This window comes from Nycticebus coucang, chromosome X, assembly GCF_027406575.1.
Source record: "Nycticebus coucang isolate mNycCou1 chromosome X, mNycCou1.pri, whole genome shotgun sequence".
NCBI classification, from domain to species: domain Eukaryota; kingdom Metazoa; phylum Chordata; class Mammalia; order Primates; family Lorisidae; genus Nycticebus; species Nycticebus coucang.
The window spans coordinates 42,439,036-42,455,393 of NC_069804.1; the positions used below are offsets into that span (position 1 = coordinate 42,439,036).

The 16,358-nt window shown below is 43.4% G+C and overlaps 1 protein-coding gene across 3 annotated transcripts in view; it reads left to right on the forward strand.

Moving 5' to 3' along the window:
- The first annotated feature begins 777 nt into the window (after positions 1-777).
- Positions 778-16,358, forward strand: part of USP9X (ubiquitin specific peptidase 9 X-linked) — a 143,646-nt gene continuing 128,065 nt past the window's right edge. For all 3 annotated transcript variants that reach the window (XM_053579952.1, XM_053579955.1, XM_053579954.1), the window contains exon 1: positions 778-1,463. The gene's annotated coding sequence lies outside the window, so the exon portion shown is untranslated. The remainder of the gene's footprint in view (positions 1,464-16,358) is intronic.

Consider the following 16,358-nt stretch of genomic DNA (forward strand, 5'->3'; position numbering starts at 1 on the left):
GGCGCCGTGCAGGTGGCCTGGCCCCGGGGACTTAGCATAGCCGCCGTTGCCCCGTTGCCCAGCCAAGTCGCGCGTCACGTAACGCGGGTCAACTGCGCCACTGGGACCCCCAGGCTCCGCGGATATGCCCGCCCAGCGCCTGGTCCCTAGTTCTCTTTCCGCCCCCCCAATCCCGGAAAAGGGGGAGGCCGGTGACGTCATCATCCGGGCACTCGTCGGCGGGGCCACGATTCACAATGGAACAAAAACAAGCGGCCCAAGTCAAACTAGGAGCGACGCGCCTGCGGCTCACGGAATTAACCCTATCCTGACCACACACCCTGCTAGTCCCCACCACTCAGTCCTTTTTCCGGCGTGGCATGCCAGATCTTCTTGAGCCTCCCTTCCCCCACTTGGGTCGGTCCTCGTGCCATCTCTGCCCTCGCTCTGGGACTGAGGAGCAGGGAAGAGTTTCTGGCCGTGGCCTGACCCTGAAGGGGCCGGCCGGAAGAAACGGTACTGCGTGAACAATCTTTACCGCATTGTCTTCCCCTCCCCCACCCTCGCTCTCAGGGTTCCAGGCGTCTGGCGCCCGATCCCCCCCGGCGGCTCGCCGCTCTTCCTGCCTCCAGGGCCCGAGGTGGAGGGGGGAAGAGGGGCCAGCTGAGCGAGAGGGGGCTGGGCAGGAGCCGGGGGAGGGCCCAGAGGCGGGACCTGTAAGGGGCGGGGCCTGGCGGGGGTGGAGAAACTTGGGCCTTGGGCGGCAGTGGGGCTAGTGGGAGTCTGCTGCCGCCGCCGCCGCTGCCGCTGCTGCTACCGCCGGCTGAGCGGTTTTTTTTTTTCGTTTGCCGGATCCGCCATATTGACGAGGACGGGCATCCGCGGCTGCGGAAGCTAGTCGCCGGAGCCGCAACCTCTCCGCAGCCGGCCGGTCCAGGCCTCTGCCGCTCCGCGCCCCTCCCCACCTTGCACAGTTCTCGGGCCTCGCGGGAGTCCGCTGCTGCCGCCTCTCTCCCGGGAGGCGGCCGCTTTAGCGCCCGGTGCTGGGTTCGGCGCCGGGAGCGAGGAACGAGTTGCTGCGACCAGGCCCGGAACGGGGACTGAGGCGACGACTAGGGGAAGGTGAAGCTGCCGCTACAGGAGGAGGAACAGGAGAAGGTGACGCAGGAGAAACGCACCTCCTGGAGCCTGTCTGAGCTCGGCCAGAGCTCCAGTCCGAGGGGAGAAGGGGAAAGGGCCGCCGCGGGCCAAGGAGGCGGGCGCAGCGAAGAGGCAGTTACATCGTCCGTCTGTAGCACCCTCGTTTTCGGGCCCTTAGCCCCGAGCCCAGCCACTATAGCCTCTCGATAACACTTTGTCGCCCGTTACCCCCGGGCCTGGGATGCACCCGGGGTAGGCCTTGTCCCCAGACCGAGCCTTGCTGTCTTCTGTTCCCTCCCGCCTCCGCCGTGCTCTGGTTCTGAGGAAGACGCCTGTGTGGTGCGGTGAGTAGCCAGCTGCGCCGGAGCGACGCGCCTTTACAGGGCCAACAGCTGGATGTGGGTGAGGGGAGGCGGGCGAGGGGTGTGTGTGTGTGTGTGTGTGTGGTGACTCCCTCGGTGGCCGCCGGTCGGGCCGGGGGCCTCCCCGCGCCCCATCCTCCGCCGCGGGCCGGGAGGGCGCGCGAGGCTCTGTTCCGCGCGGAGCCGGCGTCCCGGGAGCTTGTCTGTGTGTTTTGGACTGTAAGGGAAAATGGCTGACGGCTCCGTCCCTCCTCCTCCTCCCCCTTTCCGTCCTGTCTGGGGCCGAGTGGGAGGAAGGAGTGTCCGGGCGCGGCGCGCGGCGTGCGGCGCCCCTAGCCGCTCTCAGGGGCCCGGTCGGTGCTGGGGGCTCAGCACCCCCGGCCCTTGAAGCCCCGCACTTGGCGGGCTCGCGGCCGCTTTCCTCCTCAGTCTGGTTCTGTTTGACACCAAACGCCATTACTGAGGTGGAGTGATTTGGAGCTTTAGAGCTAGGCCTCGGCTGCGCCCGGCTATCAGGCCTGACGACTTGTCCGCCTCCCCCCACCCTCCGCGATAACCCGCGGTTTCTCCTCGGCTGTGAGCTTGAGTCTGAGCCAGGTTATCGACCTCGCGCACCTCCTTCGCTCCCCTTAATTTGCCGATTGCCAAATCCGCGACAAGGTGTTTTGAATGCAGAAATCGCTTCCAAGCTAGCTTGGACCTACCACCTTTCTATTTTTAACTGTTTCTGCAAAAAATGTTAGCGTGTGCGAGTTTGTTAGTGGCAAAGTCTTCAGATTCTGGTGATGGGAGGCTTCAGGTTTGATAAATGGCTAATTTTTCATTCATTGTGAAAATACTAAGTTAAAGAGTTAGGGAGCGGGCGTGTATTTTTTAATTATTTGTAGGGGTTTCTGTAGCGAGTGGAACTTAACATGGAAATTTTTAAGATTTACAAGAGAACCTGCTGAAATGAAGCATGTTACTTTTTTGGAAGTTCCATAGTTATAACGTTAATTGAATTTTGCACGGTGCAGTTTACAGGTGTGTACAATTGCTTCAGGTTGTTTTTGAATTTAAATGGGCGAGTTCTAGGTGTAGGCTGAATATCCATGCTTTATTTGGGGAGGAAAGAAATATTTTTAGCATTCTTTACCTGGAAAGCCGTATGTCCCTTAACTCTATTAACGTTTGGGTACTTTCACTTTTGAGGAAGACTAATTTGGGGTGCGTTGGTTGGGAAACTTCCCAGCAGGTACTTAATCCTCCCGGAGTTCATTGTCTACCCTTGATTGACTCCTTAATCATGACTATCTTGGCTTTCTTAACCAGTACACTTGAACTTAAAAATAGAGACTACAAACTCTCCTTTAGATCTCACTGTTCTACTGATTCACTGGGCTGCCATTTTGGTTTCAGCGAATGCCTTCCAAATTCTTAAAGGTTTATGTATTAAATATACAAAAAAGATGTCAGCATTTTTCTCAAGTTTTAAACTCACATATTTTGTCCTACTTGTAACTTTAACCTTTTAAACTTTATTGTTTCAGTGTTTGGAAAGAGTGAAAGCCCAAAGTATTTATGTTTAGAATTGGTTTGATTTCTCTAATTTAAAAATAAGACTTTTGAACTATATAGACTTTTCTCTGTCCCTAATGGTTTTTGCATGAACATTTAACCATTGTGATTCTTAATGTCTGGAGCTGTTTCTTTTGTTTGCTGACCTTGGTAGTTTCTGAGAGAAAATTTCTGGAGTGAATAACAGCAGGAACAGTACAGGTAAGAAAGGTAGTTTAACTTAGAAAGTAACTTTGAAGGGTAGATCTTACCTTTCACCAAATTATTGAAATCTCTTGGTGTTCCAACTTCTTGTTTCATCTGTGGAATGCTCAAGTAGGATTTACTTTGGTTCTTTTTTCTTGCAGAATTTCGAAATACATTTTCTGGTATTTTAAGATCAGAGATTTCTTGAATATCTCCTCAGATAATTTTTCTTCGACATAGCATTAATAATCCTGCTTATCGTTTTGAAAGTGGATGTTTGAATTTGCCAGTCATCCAGTTCTTGATTAGTTGGACATACACAAGCGTGCTTTTAGCTTATTTTTTTATTTTTAATGTCTTTTTACTTTCAGAATTTATGAAACAAATCTTGTTTAAAACGATTAAAAGAAAGTTATCTGACATATAACGGAGTGCTCATTAAAGTATTAATCCTTTTGTAATACTTTTGGGCAATAAACTGTGGGGTAAGTCTTGTCTTGGGCTTGAGTGAGTTGGTTTTTAATTCTGAAAGAATGTAATCATTTTATGGTAGCCTGAATTATATTTCCTGTCTGTATGTTTTCTGAATCTTGAAGTTTTATTTCCCCAAAATAGAGAAACAGGATTTTAGTTTCTGTTTGGTTTTTTAGTAGCTGTATCTTTGAAAGTCATACTTATTGCTTAAGTTCTTGTATTATTTTAACATAGAATTAAACGTATTTGGGAAAGAATTAATGCATTGGACCCCAGCCCTGACTGCACATTAGAACATTAGAATCACTTGGGGGGGAGTATTTAAAAAAAAGAAAAGTACTGGTCTCTGGATCCCATCCTGAAAGATTAATTGGACTGATACATGGGGCCTGTATAAAAGGTATATTTTTAAAGCATTGTAGCTGATTCTTGTGTGCAAAGTTCAAAAACATTGGGTTATTTTAGCATGTTATTATAACTTAAAAGTGGGTAAATAAGAAAATGGATTTTTTCTCAACTGTTTTCAATTAGCATAGTTATCATTTGTTGAACGTTAATTATATGTCAGCACTGTTAAGCATTCTCTATTTACTACCTCATGTAGACAGTATTATTTCCATTGTACGGATGAGGGACTGAGGTCTGTCAGGCTCAATTTCAGCTACTGTGCTGTGTTAATGAAAGGACACTGATAGTATTTTTTAAAAACATTTAGAACTTTGGTTTGTTTCTTGAACCAGATTAGCTTTTAGGTTTAGTATAGTTTTTAGGTGTCATAATAGTCTGCAATTTGAGAACTGTCTTGTTTGTCGGAGGGAGCTATTGAAGCTTTGTAGCAAATAGATTATCCTCCCCTTCCATATGTCTCCCAGCATGTTAAGGTTGATAGGTTTATGACAGGACTAAAATAATGGTAAGCAACTTAACATTTCCTAAAAGATGTAAAAGCCAGGCATTTGTCTCCCAGTAATTTGTCATCCCTTAAGTGAACATTTTATTTATTTATTTATTTTTTTGTGGTTTTTGGCCAGGGCTAGGTTTGAACCTACCACCTCCGGCATATGGGACTGGCGCCCTACTCCTTGAGCCACAGGCGCCACCCAAGTGAACATTTTAGTATCATGAAATTCTATCTCAATTTGAGAACTCAGTGGTTTGCCTTAGGATCCCCTCCCTCCCAGTCTCCTTCTGTAGTCCAGGCTAGAGTGCAGTGGCTTCAGCCTAACTCACAGCATCCTTAAACTCTTGGGCTCAAGGGATCCTCCTGCCTCAGCCTCTCGTGTAGCCGGGAATACAGGTGCCTGCCACAGCTCTCAGCTAATTTTTCTTATTTTTAGTAGAGATTGGGGGGTCTCGATTTTGTTCAGACTGGTCTCAAACTCAGTGGATCCTCCCTCCTCAGCCTCCCAGAATGTTAGGATTACAGATGTGAGCCGCTGCTCCTGGCCTGACTTAGGTTAAAATAAATTTAGTTTTCAACACTAAGGGTTTTGCATTTTGCATGTTTGTAGCATTGCTTGATAATTGTTTTGTGGACGGTTTATTTGGTGTTTGTCTCTCTTTTTTTTTTTTTTTTTTTTTTTTTTGAGACAGAGCCTCAAGCTGTCACCCTGGGTAGAGTGCTTTGGCATCACAGCTCACAGCAACCTCCAACTCCTGGGCTCAAGCGATTCTCCTGCCTCCGCCTCTCAAGTAGCTGCGACTACTGGTGGCCTGCCACAACGCCCGGCTATTTTTTGGTTGCAGCCGTCATTGTTTGGCGGGCCCAGGTTGGATTTGAACCCACCAGCTCAGGTGTATGTGGCTGGCACTGTAGCCGCTTGAGCCACAGGTGCCCAGCCTGATGTTTGTCTCTTAATCCCCTTCGTCCGTTGGGCTAAATTCTATATGGGGTGGCAGGGAAGCCTGCACTAAGTATATTGTAGTAGAATCAATGAGCCTTTTTTTGGCCGGGGCTAGGTTTGAACCCGCCACTTCCGGCATATGGGACCGGCGCCCTACTCCTTGAGCCATAGGCGCCGCCTCAATGAGCCTTCTTAATGAGGCACAAGATTTCTCAAAGATCTTTTTGCTAAATTATATCATGGAAAATGGAATTTCATTGATCATTAAAGTTTATGTAATTATTATAAAGGAAAAAACTTCATGGAATTTCTGACATTTATGTATATTGGAGCTTGAGTTTATCATTCACTTATTACCGTGGGTTATAAAGTGATGACCATTAACTGGGTGTGCCTGAAGTTCATCTACTCAGGAGGCTGAGGAGGAAGGTTTGCTTAAGCCCAGGCGTTCAAAACCAGCCTATTTGGGCAACATAGACTCCTGATTCTTTAAAAAAATAAAATAAATTAGTGATGACCCTTGTAATAAACTAAGGAATAAGCTATGAAGAAGCATCTTTTTAGAGTGAGGCATTTTACCAAAATTAATTCTTTTTTTTTTTTTTTTTGTAGAGACAGAGTCTCACTGTACCGCCCTCAGGTAGAGTGCCATGATGTCACATGGCTCACAGCAACCTCTAACTCTTGGGCTTACCCGATTCTCTTGCCTCAGACTCCCAAGCAGCTGGGACTACAGGCACCCGCCACAACGCCTAGCTATTTTTTTGTTGCAGTTTGGCGGGGGCTGGGTTTGAACCCGCCACCCTCGGCATATGGGGCCGGCACCCTACTGACTGAGCCACAGGCGCCGCCCCAAAATTAATTCTTCAGATATACATGTGCTAAGTCCTGTGGGCTTGAACATTCATACACATGTACATATATTAGCAGTAAATGGGTTTCTACTTTTATTCTCAACAACTGCCTAACAGTTATTTTCCATCTCATCTGTGTATCAGAATCGTCTGTAGAGCTTATTATTCAGAATATGTTTGCCTGCATCTTACTTTCTAGAGATTGTAATTGAGTAGATTTGGGGCAGTAACTGGGTATTAAAAGAAAATCAGTAGGTGAATTTGATGCGTAACTAGGGATGTTTTGCAGTTCATTTTAGAGAAAGGGGAGATCTGAGACCCTTTGTATTTTGTGTTCTACTATTAGGCTGAAATATAGTTGCTTGAGTTTTGTCAGTCACACTGCTAAAAATTCCAGACTCAAACACAAACTTGTTTTGAAAAGTTCAAACACTAGATTAATAGGTAAAAAATGACTTCCATTTGGTGTCCGTGCTCAGTGGTTAGGGTGCCGGCCACACATACCTTGTTTCCCCAAAAATAAGACAGTGTCTTATTTTAAGGTGTGCTCCCAAATATGCGCTAGGTCTTATTTTCAGGGGACATCTTATCTTTCCTGTAAGTAGGCCTTATTTTCGGAGGATGTCTTATTTTCGGGGAAACAGGGTACTTGAGAGACTGAGGCAAGAGAATCACTTAAGTCCAAGAGTTTGAGGTTGCTGTGAGCTGTGACTCCACAGCACTCTACCAAGGGCAACATAGACTCTTGTCTCAAAAAAAAAAAAAAAGGCAGTACCCCAGCTCAATGGGAAGGGTGCCATCCACATACATTGAGGCTGGCAGGTTCGAGCCTGGCCTGGGCCAGCTAAAACAACAATGACAACTTCAACAACAACAAAAATAGCTGGGCGTTGTGGTGAGTGCTTGTAGTCCCAGCTACTTGGGAGGATGAGGCAAGAGAGTTGCTTGAGCCCAAGAGTTTGAGGTTGCTGTGAGTTGTGACGCCATGGCACTCTACCCAGGGCGACAGCTTGCGACTGTCTCAAAAAAAAAACCAAACAAAACAAACTGGGATCCCTCCCATGTTATATATACTATATGTATGCACGTATACATGCAATAACATGTATCTCTAATTTGTTCATTATGATCAAATATCTTCTCAGAGTTATGGTATGGTATTGTTTTCCCCCCTCCTTTTTTTGTTTTGTTTTTGTTTTTATGGAGACAAGATTTCTTTCTATTGTCCCTGGTATAGTGCAGTGACATTATCATAGCTCACTGCAGCCTGAAACCCCAAGGTCAAGAGATCCTTCTGCTTCAGCTTCTGGAGTAGCTGGGACTACAAGTGTGTATCACTATGCCTAGCTAATTTTCAAAATTTTTGTGGAGATTGGGTCTTGCAGTGTTGCCCAGACTGGTCTCAAACTCCTGATCTCAAGTGATCCTTCCTCCTCAGCCTCCCAAAGTGCTGGGAGTACTGTGCCACTGCACAAGCCACACTTCATATACTATATGTTTGTTCTCTTGAGAACAAACATTCTGTCATCTTGGGTAGAGTGCCATGGCATCATCATAGCTCACAGCAACCTCAGTCTTTTGGCTCGAGAGATCCTCTTGCCTCAGCTTCCCGGGTAGGTGGGACTACAGGTGCCCACCACAATGTCTGGCTAGTTGTTTTTTTCTATTTTTAGTAGAGCAAGGTCTCGCTCTTACTCAGGCTGTCTTGAACTCATGAGGTCAAGCAGTCCACCTGCTTCGGCCTCCCAGAGTGCTAGGACTACAGGTGTGAGCCACCACACGGAGCCTGTACACTATATGTAAACAATCCTGAACCTACCTTCCAGTATAGCCAGACGTTGTGGCAGGCGCCTGTAGTCCCAGCTACTTGGGAGGCTGAAGCAAGAGAATCGCTTAAGCCCAGGAGTTGGAGGTTGCTGTGAGCTGTGATGCCAATGGCTCTCTACCCAGCGCAACAGGTTGTGGCTCTGTCTCAAAAAAAGTAGAAGAGAAAACAGTAAAAGTTCATCACTTCAGGATTCTAATATCCTTGAAACAGTGGGAACTGATTAGGGATATGGATCTTAAACTTTACTGGGTTAGGTTGTGCTTATTGGTTATGTCCGTTGTTCAGTGGTAAATGAAATAGGAAATTAAGTGCAATAAATGTGTAATAGAGCTCATATTTGAAAGGCGAAGGTAATTAGGAATTTTAAAATATCTTCCTGTACTTTCCCCACTAGGGAGTGGGGAAAAGCCCCCTAAAAACACGTGACTCTTTTGCTTAAAGTATTTTATGAAATGTTCTACTTTAGTCACATTTTCAGGAATGCATTATGTATGAAAGGAGGATACTGGCTATATATAGCATTTGTCCAGACACATGAAAATAAGTATAGAAAAATGGCATTTAATCAGTGCGCGCACACGTGTGTGTGTCTTTTGTAAATATATGTTAGTGGGAGCTTGTTGAGGTGGAGCAAGAGGGATTGTGGGGCCAAATCTAAGGTTAGAGGAGGAAATTAATGTAGTGCCTACAGGTGTATTTTTGTCTGACGTCAGTGCATGTCCTCATCTGACCTATATAAATGTCAGCTGAGGATTACTTTAATTATCCTCAGTGCATCATGGGAAGGGGAATCATGTCAGGGAAAGAATCATGGGAAGATTCTTTGGCTTCCATTTAGCTACAGAGCCACAAGAGTCGCGTTCCTCAAGTGTTCATCCTTTTCTTCCTGCTCTCCCCAAATACTGCTCAAAACTCTTACCATCCCAGTTCTGCTAGAACAAGGTCATTTTGACATTTTCCAGTCTACTTCTGCAAGGTTATTTCTTACTCCCTCACCTAATCAAATTATCCTTAGTTGACATGAATGCTTAAGCCTTTCCTATTCCAGTGACTTTACTTCAGAGCACATCTCCACTTTTTATCTAGCCTACAGTGCCTAGCTCACATGTCATCCTAATGAAATATTTTCTGATTCTCTCCAGTTGGAAGTGGTCTTTACTTTTTCTGAACTTGGGTAGTATTTTTCCTGTTCTTCTGTTTGGGCCTGCCTTAATGATCTCTGCTACCTTTCGTTTCTCTAGAAACAGCCTTTGTGAAGATGGCTCTGGAAAGTTTCCTGAGGCTCTCTGGATGGTTTCTACACGTGGTCCTTTGTTGGTCGTTAAGAACTTCTCTAAACCTGATTGAGAAAGAGAGTATTGGATAGTAAAGAACTCTAATTTCAACCAAGAGGTTACAGTCATGACTACCAACCAGGAAAAGTTGATGAAAGCATAAAATGATTGGGCGATTGCTATCTTACCATGATGATTGGATTAAATTTACTCATTTCATACAGCTTGAGTATCTATCTGTTGTCTGGAATACTTGGAAGCAGAAGTATTTGAGATTTGGGATGTATTTTGACTTGTGAAATATTTGGAATACTTACTGGTTAAGTGTTCCTAATCTGAAATCTAAAATGCTTCATTGAGCATTTCTTCAGAGCATCATGTCAGCCCTTGAAAGTTTTTAGATATTGGGGTGTTTTGGGATGCTCAACCTCTACCATTTCAGGCACCAGGGGTATATAAAGATGATTAACCTCTACTTTCAAAGTGCTAAGGTCTTACAGGCAAGACAGACAATTACACTGTGCGGTAAAAGCTCTATCAAATAAAGATGTGAAAAAGGTAATGGTAGAAGAGATGAAATATGGCTGGGGTGAGGTGGCTCACGCCTATAATCCTGGCACTCTGGGAGGCCAAGGCACTTGATTTGCTTGAGCTCACAAGTTCAGACCAGCCGGAGCCAGAGGGAGACCTTGTCTCTAAAAATAATAGGGCATTGTGGTGGGCACCTGTAGTGCCGGCTACTTGGGAGGCTGGGGCAAGAGAATCTCTTGAGCTCAAGCGTTTGAGGTTGCTGTGAGCTGTGACACCATGGCACTCTGCCTAGGACGACATAGTGAGACTCTGTCTCACTCCCAAAAAAAAAAAAAAAAAGATGAAATCATTCAATTTGGGTTTGGTTGAGGTTTGCTACTGTTCAAAATTGTACTATTTTGATGGCCCTATTAGAGCAGGGAGTTCTGGGTTTCTTAACCTCAATATTGTTAACAGTTTGAGCCAGGTAATTTTTTTTTTCCTTTTGAAACAGAGTCTCACTCTGTTACTCTGAGTAGAGTGCTGTGACATCATCGCTCACCTTAATCTCTTGGGCTCAGGCGATCCTCTTTTCTCAGCCTCCCCTCTTGTCTGAGCCTCCTCTCTTGTCAGCCTCCTGAGCAGCTGATACTATAGGTGCCTGCCACATCTCCTAGCTAGTTTTTCTATTTTTAGTAGAGATGGGGCCTTGTTTTTGCTCAGCTGGTCTCAAACGCCCGAGCTCAGCAATCTGGGGATTGCTAGGATAACAGGTGGGAGCCACTGAGCTTGGCCCTTTTTTTAATTATTGAAATGGGGCTCTCACTGTATTTCCCTGGCTGGTCTTGTACTCTTGGGCTCAAGCAATCCTTCCCACCGCAGCCTTCCAGATAGCAGGGATTACAGGTAGGTACCACTTTTCACAGGCCCTTTGTTGTGGACTGCTGACCACAACATTCCTGACTTGTACCCCCACAAGATAACAGTAATACACCTCTTCTTGTGACAAACTTAAAAATGTCTTTCGACATTGCCAAATGTGTTCTGGGCAAAAAATTAAGAATTATTACTTGAAATGGAGCAACAGAATTATGAGAGTGCAATAATGCTTTTAGAGGAAAAACAAGTAGAATGGAAGGAACACTGGAGATACTGGGAGGGGAAGGGCTTATGGGAGATGTGATCTCAAACTACCTTTTTAGCCTCAGGGGGTGACCTTGAATGCCATATTAGGGCACTTAAGTTTTGTTTTTAGGATAATGAGATGGGCCTTCTGGTTTAAATGAAAGGAGACATTAGATTGGTTTGGGAAGATAATTCTGATGGTATGTTGGATGTGTTGGAGGAGAGTAGTGTAGTAGGGGAATTGAGACAGTATTTTAACAGTTGTGCTGAAAGATAAATAATTTAGGGAGTGGAATAAAGGAATGTTATCCAGGGGACCCCATTGTATTAGGAAGTGCTACTAATTTGACTTGCTTTTCTGTCACAGAATGGAATACAGAGCTAAAAGGCAAAACACCTTTCTTCCACCCCCAATTCCCTCTCCTCACTGAGAACTGCTGCCTGTTGAGATCAGTTGAAAGGTCATCAAAAGAAAGGAATCTGGGTTATAGAACAACTGTACTCTACTTAAATGGTGGGGTGGATTATCAAAGCACATATGTTTCTCCTTGCATCCCCCTCCCCCCAAGATTGTAGGGGCTAGAATCTGGCATACAGAGAGCAGTTAACTGTAGGCTCTCCTTGGTTTGTGTAGGTGTTATTTTACAACTTTGAAAATGGCTTGAGACACAAAAATAGGTGAATATTATTACTGCTTAAACAGTTATAATTTCATTGCTTCCTATTTTAGAGATGGTTTGATTTGTTTTAAAACTGTTCATATTTTGGCTAGGAGGCTGAGGTGGGTGGATCACTTGAGCTCAGGAGGTGGAGACCAGCTGAGCAAGAGCGATGCCTGTCTCTACTAAAAATAGAAAAATGAGCCAGGCATCATGGGGGGCACCTGTAGTCCCATCTATGGAGAGGCTGAGGTAAGGATAACTTGAGCCCGGGAGTTTGAGGTTGCTGTGAGCTATGATGCCATAGCACTCTGCCTTGGGCAAACAGTAAAACCCTGTCTCAAAAAATAAAACTGTTCATGTTGTAAGTGAGAATGGAAGTATAGTAGACTTGGAGGCAGAAAGGCTGTATTTTAGTTTGTTATTCCATTCTCTGTGTTAAATAACTTAGCTAACCTCTTGGCTCGGCTCCTCATGACTCTTGTTTGTAAAACTAAGGTGTTGGACAAGAGATGATGTAAGCTATCTTTTTTTAAGTTCTTGAATTTTATGTTTAGAGATGTGGGAAAAACAAGTCTAGAAAAAAAATTCAAGTAAAAGAAAATAGAAAAGGGTGAAAAGGGTTAATGGTTAAGGTGTTGTTGAATGAAAAGTAAATGGAAGAATAATACAACTTGAGCATCTTCCCCCCACCCCCTTGTTTCTGTGTGTGTGAATTTTTTGGGTTAATTGCACATGGCCAATAGCTTGTAGTGTGAATTTACCGACTGTAGACTTGGTAGCCAAGGGTAGAATATCTTTGTTGGAGAAGCAGCTTAAAGTTTGGTTAAATTTTTATCTGGTGTCTTCTTTATGCTTTAAGAAGTGGTGCAGACTGCTTGGGAAAATAATACTGTATTTAGGGGGAAATTATTTTTCTGAATTGAAGATGAACGTACACAGATAAATATAGTAGCAGTGATTTTTGTCTGGCACAGATGGTTTCACAGAAAATGTTGATACCTCGTTTCTCATTACTGTAAGAGAACTAGAAAAGCAGCTTGTTTTTGTTGTGTTTCTTAGGCCAGTCATTCTCAAACTTCTTGGTTTTGGGACTCTTATATTTTTTCTTTCTTTCTTTCTTTTTTTGAGACGGAGTTTCACTTTGTTACCTTGGGTAGAGAGCTGAACTGTCATAGCTCACAGCAACCTCAAACTCCTGGGCTCAAGCAATTCACTTGCCTCAACCTCTCCAGTAGCTGGGACTACAGGCGCCCACCACAATGCCAGGCTGTTTTTTAGAGACAGGGTCTCGCTCTTGCTCAGGCTGGTCTTCAACTCCTGAGCTCAGGCAATCCACCCACCCCAGCCTCTAAAGTGCTAGGATTACAGGCGTGAGCCACAGCACCCACCCCTTTTATACCCTTAAATTATTGAAGACCCCATAGAGCTTTTGTTTATGTGTGGGGTTACATCCATCAACATTCAATGTATTAGAAATTAAAATGAGAAGACATTCTTAGTAAAACATCACAAGAATGGAGAAGCAAGAATCTGGTGTACTCTATTCTAATATGAAGGAAGTAGAAAAGCTAATACAACATGGGAGTAGGGGAATGAGCAAGTGGGGAAAGGGGAAGAGGGTGAGGGATCAGGGGTCATGGTGTATGACATACCTCTTGGGGGTGGGACACAATTACATGAGAAACTTTAACAAATGCAATCAGCGTAACCTAATTCTTTGTACCCTCAATGAATACCAAACAATAAAAACAAAATAAATTAAAATGTGTTAGAAATTAAAGCTGAGATGTTTAAAGAATATGCATTTAAAAGTAACAAAACCTGGCTTGGCGCCTGTAGCACAGTGGTTATGGTGCCAGCCACATACACCGAGGGTGGTGTGTTTGAATCTGGCCTGGGCCAGCTAAACGACAATGACAACTGCAACCAAAAAAAAAAAAAAAAAAATAGCCGGGCGTTGTGGTGGGTGCCTGTAGTCCCAGCTACTTGGAAGGCTGAGGCAAGAGAATCGTTTAAGCCCAAGAGATTGAGGTTGCTGTGAGCTGTGACACCACAGTCCTCTACCAAGGGCAACATATAATGAGACTCTGTCTCAAAAAAGAAAAAAAAAAAACCACAATTAACAAAACCTGTTGCATGTCAGTGTAAATATTTTTGTAAAATAGTTGGATTTTCTCTCCTGCTTTCAGTCTCTTATGATATAGTGTGTAGACTCTGGAAGAACTCCAGTGTATACTCGAGAGAATGGCAGTGAAGGTGGCAAACAACATCTCATTATTATGAAAATAAGTTTGATCTCTTTGACTTTTTTTTTTCTCTCCCTTCGTTTTTTTTTTTAGATGAGGTCTCACTTTATCACCCAAGCTGATCTCTAACTCCTGGCCTCAAGCCATCCTCCAGAGTATCTGGACCAGCCTTGCCACTCACTGCTCATAGCTAATTATTTTATTTTATTTATTTATGTTTTATAGAGAAAGTGTCTCAAGATGTTGCCTAGGCTGGTTTCTTAACTCCTCCCATCTCAGCCTCTGGAATAGCTGGGATTATAGGTGCTAGCCATTGCTTCCAGCTTTTGACCTCTTGAAAGGGTCTCAGGGACTTCAGGAATTTCTGGACCACACTTTGAGAACCAGTGTTTTAGACTACCAAGAGAAGTTTTAACATCTTTTGAGCGGCCTATCTACTGTAAATTTTCCTTTAACTGAGATATATAACTTGTATACAATGAAATGCACAAATCTTTGGTGTATAGCTCAATAAATTTTCACAAATGTGTACATCTGTATAATCACCTAAGAAATAGAATATTTCTTGCACCTCACACAAATACTCTGACCACTGTCTTTCAATGAATTTAGTTATGTCTGATTTTGAATTTTATATAAATGGTATAATACACTATGTACTCTTGTGTGTAATATACTATGTACTCTTGTGCCTGGCTGCTTTTGCTCACTACATGATTTCACTAATTTCTTTATTACTGTGTAGTATTTCATTGTGTGAAATTTACCACAATTTATTTATTCATTCTACTGTTGGTGGGCATTCAGCTTGTTTACAGTGTTTTCACCAATACAGAGCGTTGCCATGAATATTATTGTAATGTATTTTTGTGGTCTTTTGTTACATACCCAGGAGTGAAATTGCTGGTTTATAGTGTTTTATGTGTGCTTATTAGCTGTAGTAGATAGTGTCAAACTAGATTTCCTGAGTTATGCCAGTTTAAACTGCCACTGGTATGATGTAGGTTGTGTCATTCTTTATTGACAGTATTGTCAGTCATTCTAATTTTAGCCATTCTGGTAGTGGTTTAAGAATATCTAATGATGGCTTAAATTTGTATTTGCTGTATCTTAAGATGTTTCGAATACTTTCATATACTTATTGGCCATTTTTCTATTTAACCCTTGCCTATAAAATTTGAAGCTTGGCAAAGTCTTTTGTAGCTCAGCACCTCTAGTTGAGTGAATTCTCTCAATTCTCTCAAACAAGAGACTTTAAACTGATTTAGTGACAAGGGAGTTAAACATTCAGGATAATTTTTTAAAATCATGAGTGTTACATATGAGGGTCCCCATACCCTTTAGGTTATGTTTGAGAAGGTCTTTGTTACTGACAGATTCAATAGTTCAAACGAAAATAGGTCTGTAGAAATTAACTCTGTATCTGTGCAGAACTCTTTCCTGCTTCCCAGTAAATGTCTAAACTATCATTCTTTTTTGTGTGAAATTCATACTTATGAAATGCATCTTAAAGAATGTACTTGCTATCTTACTTTTTGGGGGGAACCCTAGGTTTGTAGATTCCTTAAGGGCAGAAACTGAGTTTTGTTTACTATGTTTATCTCTTCAGGGCTTGGCACAGAGTGGGTACTAAATAATGTCACCAAGACAAATTATCTGTTATAGCCCCACCCCCACCCCCGCAGCCTCTAGCCAGATTTTATCTGTGTAAACATTTTAAGGAATGGGCAAAATTAGAGATACCCTTGAATATCCTTAGGAATATATGATTTGTTTTAAAATGATAGCATACGTTTTATCAGCGAACCTTTTGTGTAGGCCAGATTTTCTTTGTTAAAATTTAACACGCAGGGCCAGAGATAGGAGAAACTAGGTTATGTATGCCAATCAGTGGTAACTGAGATGATTGGTGCTGGTCTTTAGGTACAGCTATTTGTAACTACTGTTCCATTGACTGTATTAAGCTATTCCATACTGTTCTTTATGTCCTTTCTTGTCCCCATTCTGTTAGTTTGCCTACTACTTGTTCTTTAAGAAGCAGCTCAAATGTTACCTCTTCTGAAAAGCCTTTAACGGATACTCTCTACCCTCATCTAATTTACTTTACCCTTTTCCCAAGGAAAAATCAAACATAACTGATGTAGGTAAACTTCACATGCCCGTCAGACAGCTTCAACTCATGAGTAATCCTTTTTACCTATCCTTTTCATTTTGAAGCATATCCTAGATAGCATTTCTTCTTAAATACTTCAGTAGATCCCAATGTTTTTTCCTTGGTGCTCACATTGTGATCCTCTATTGTAAATTACAGGTTTTT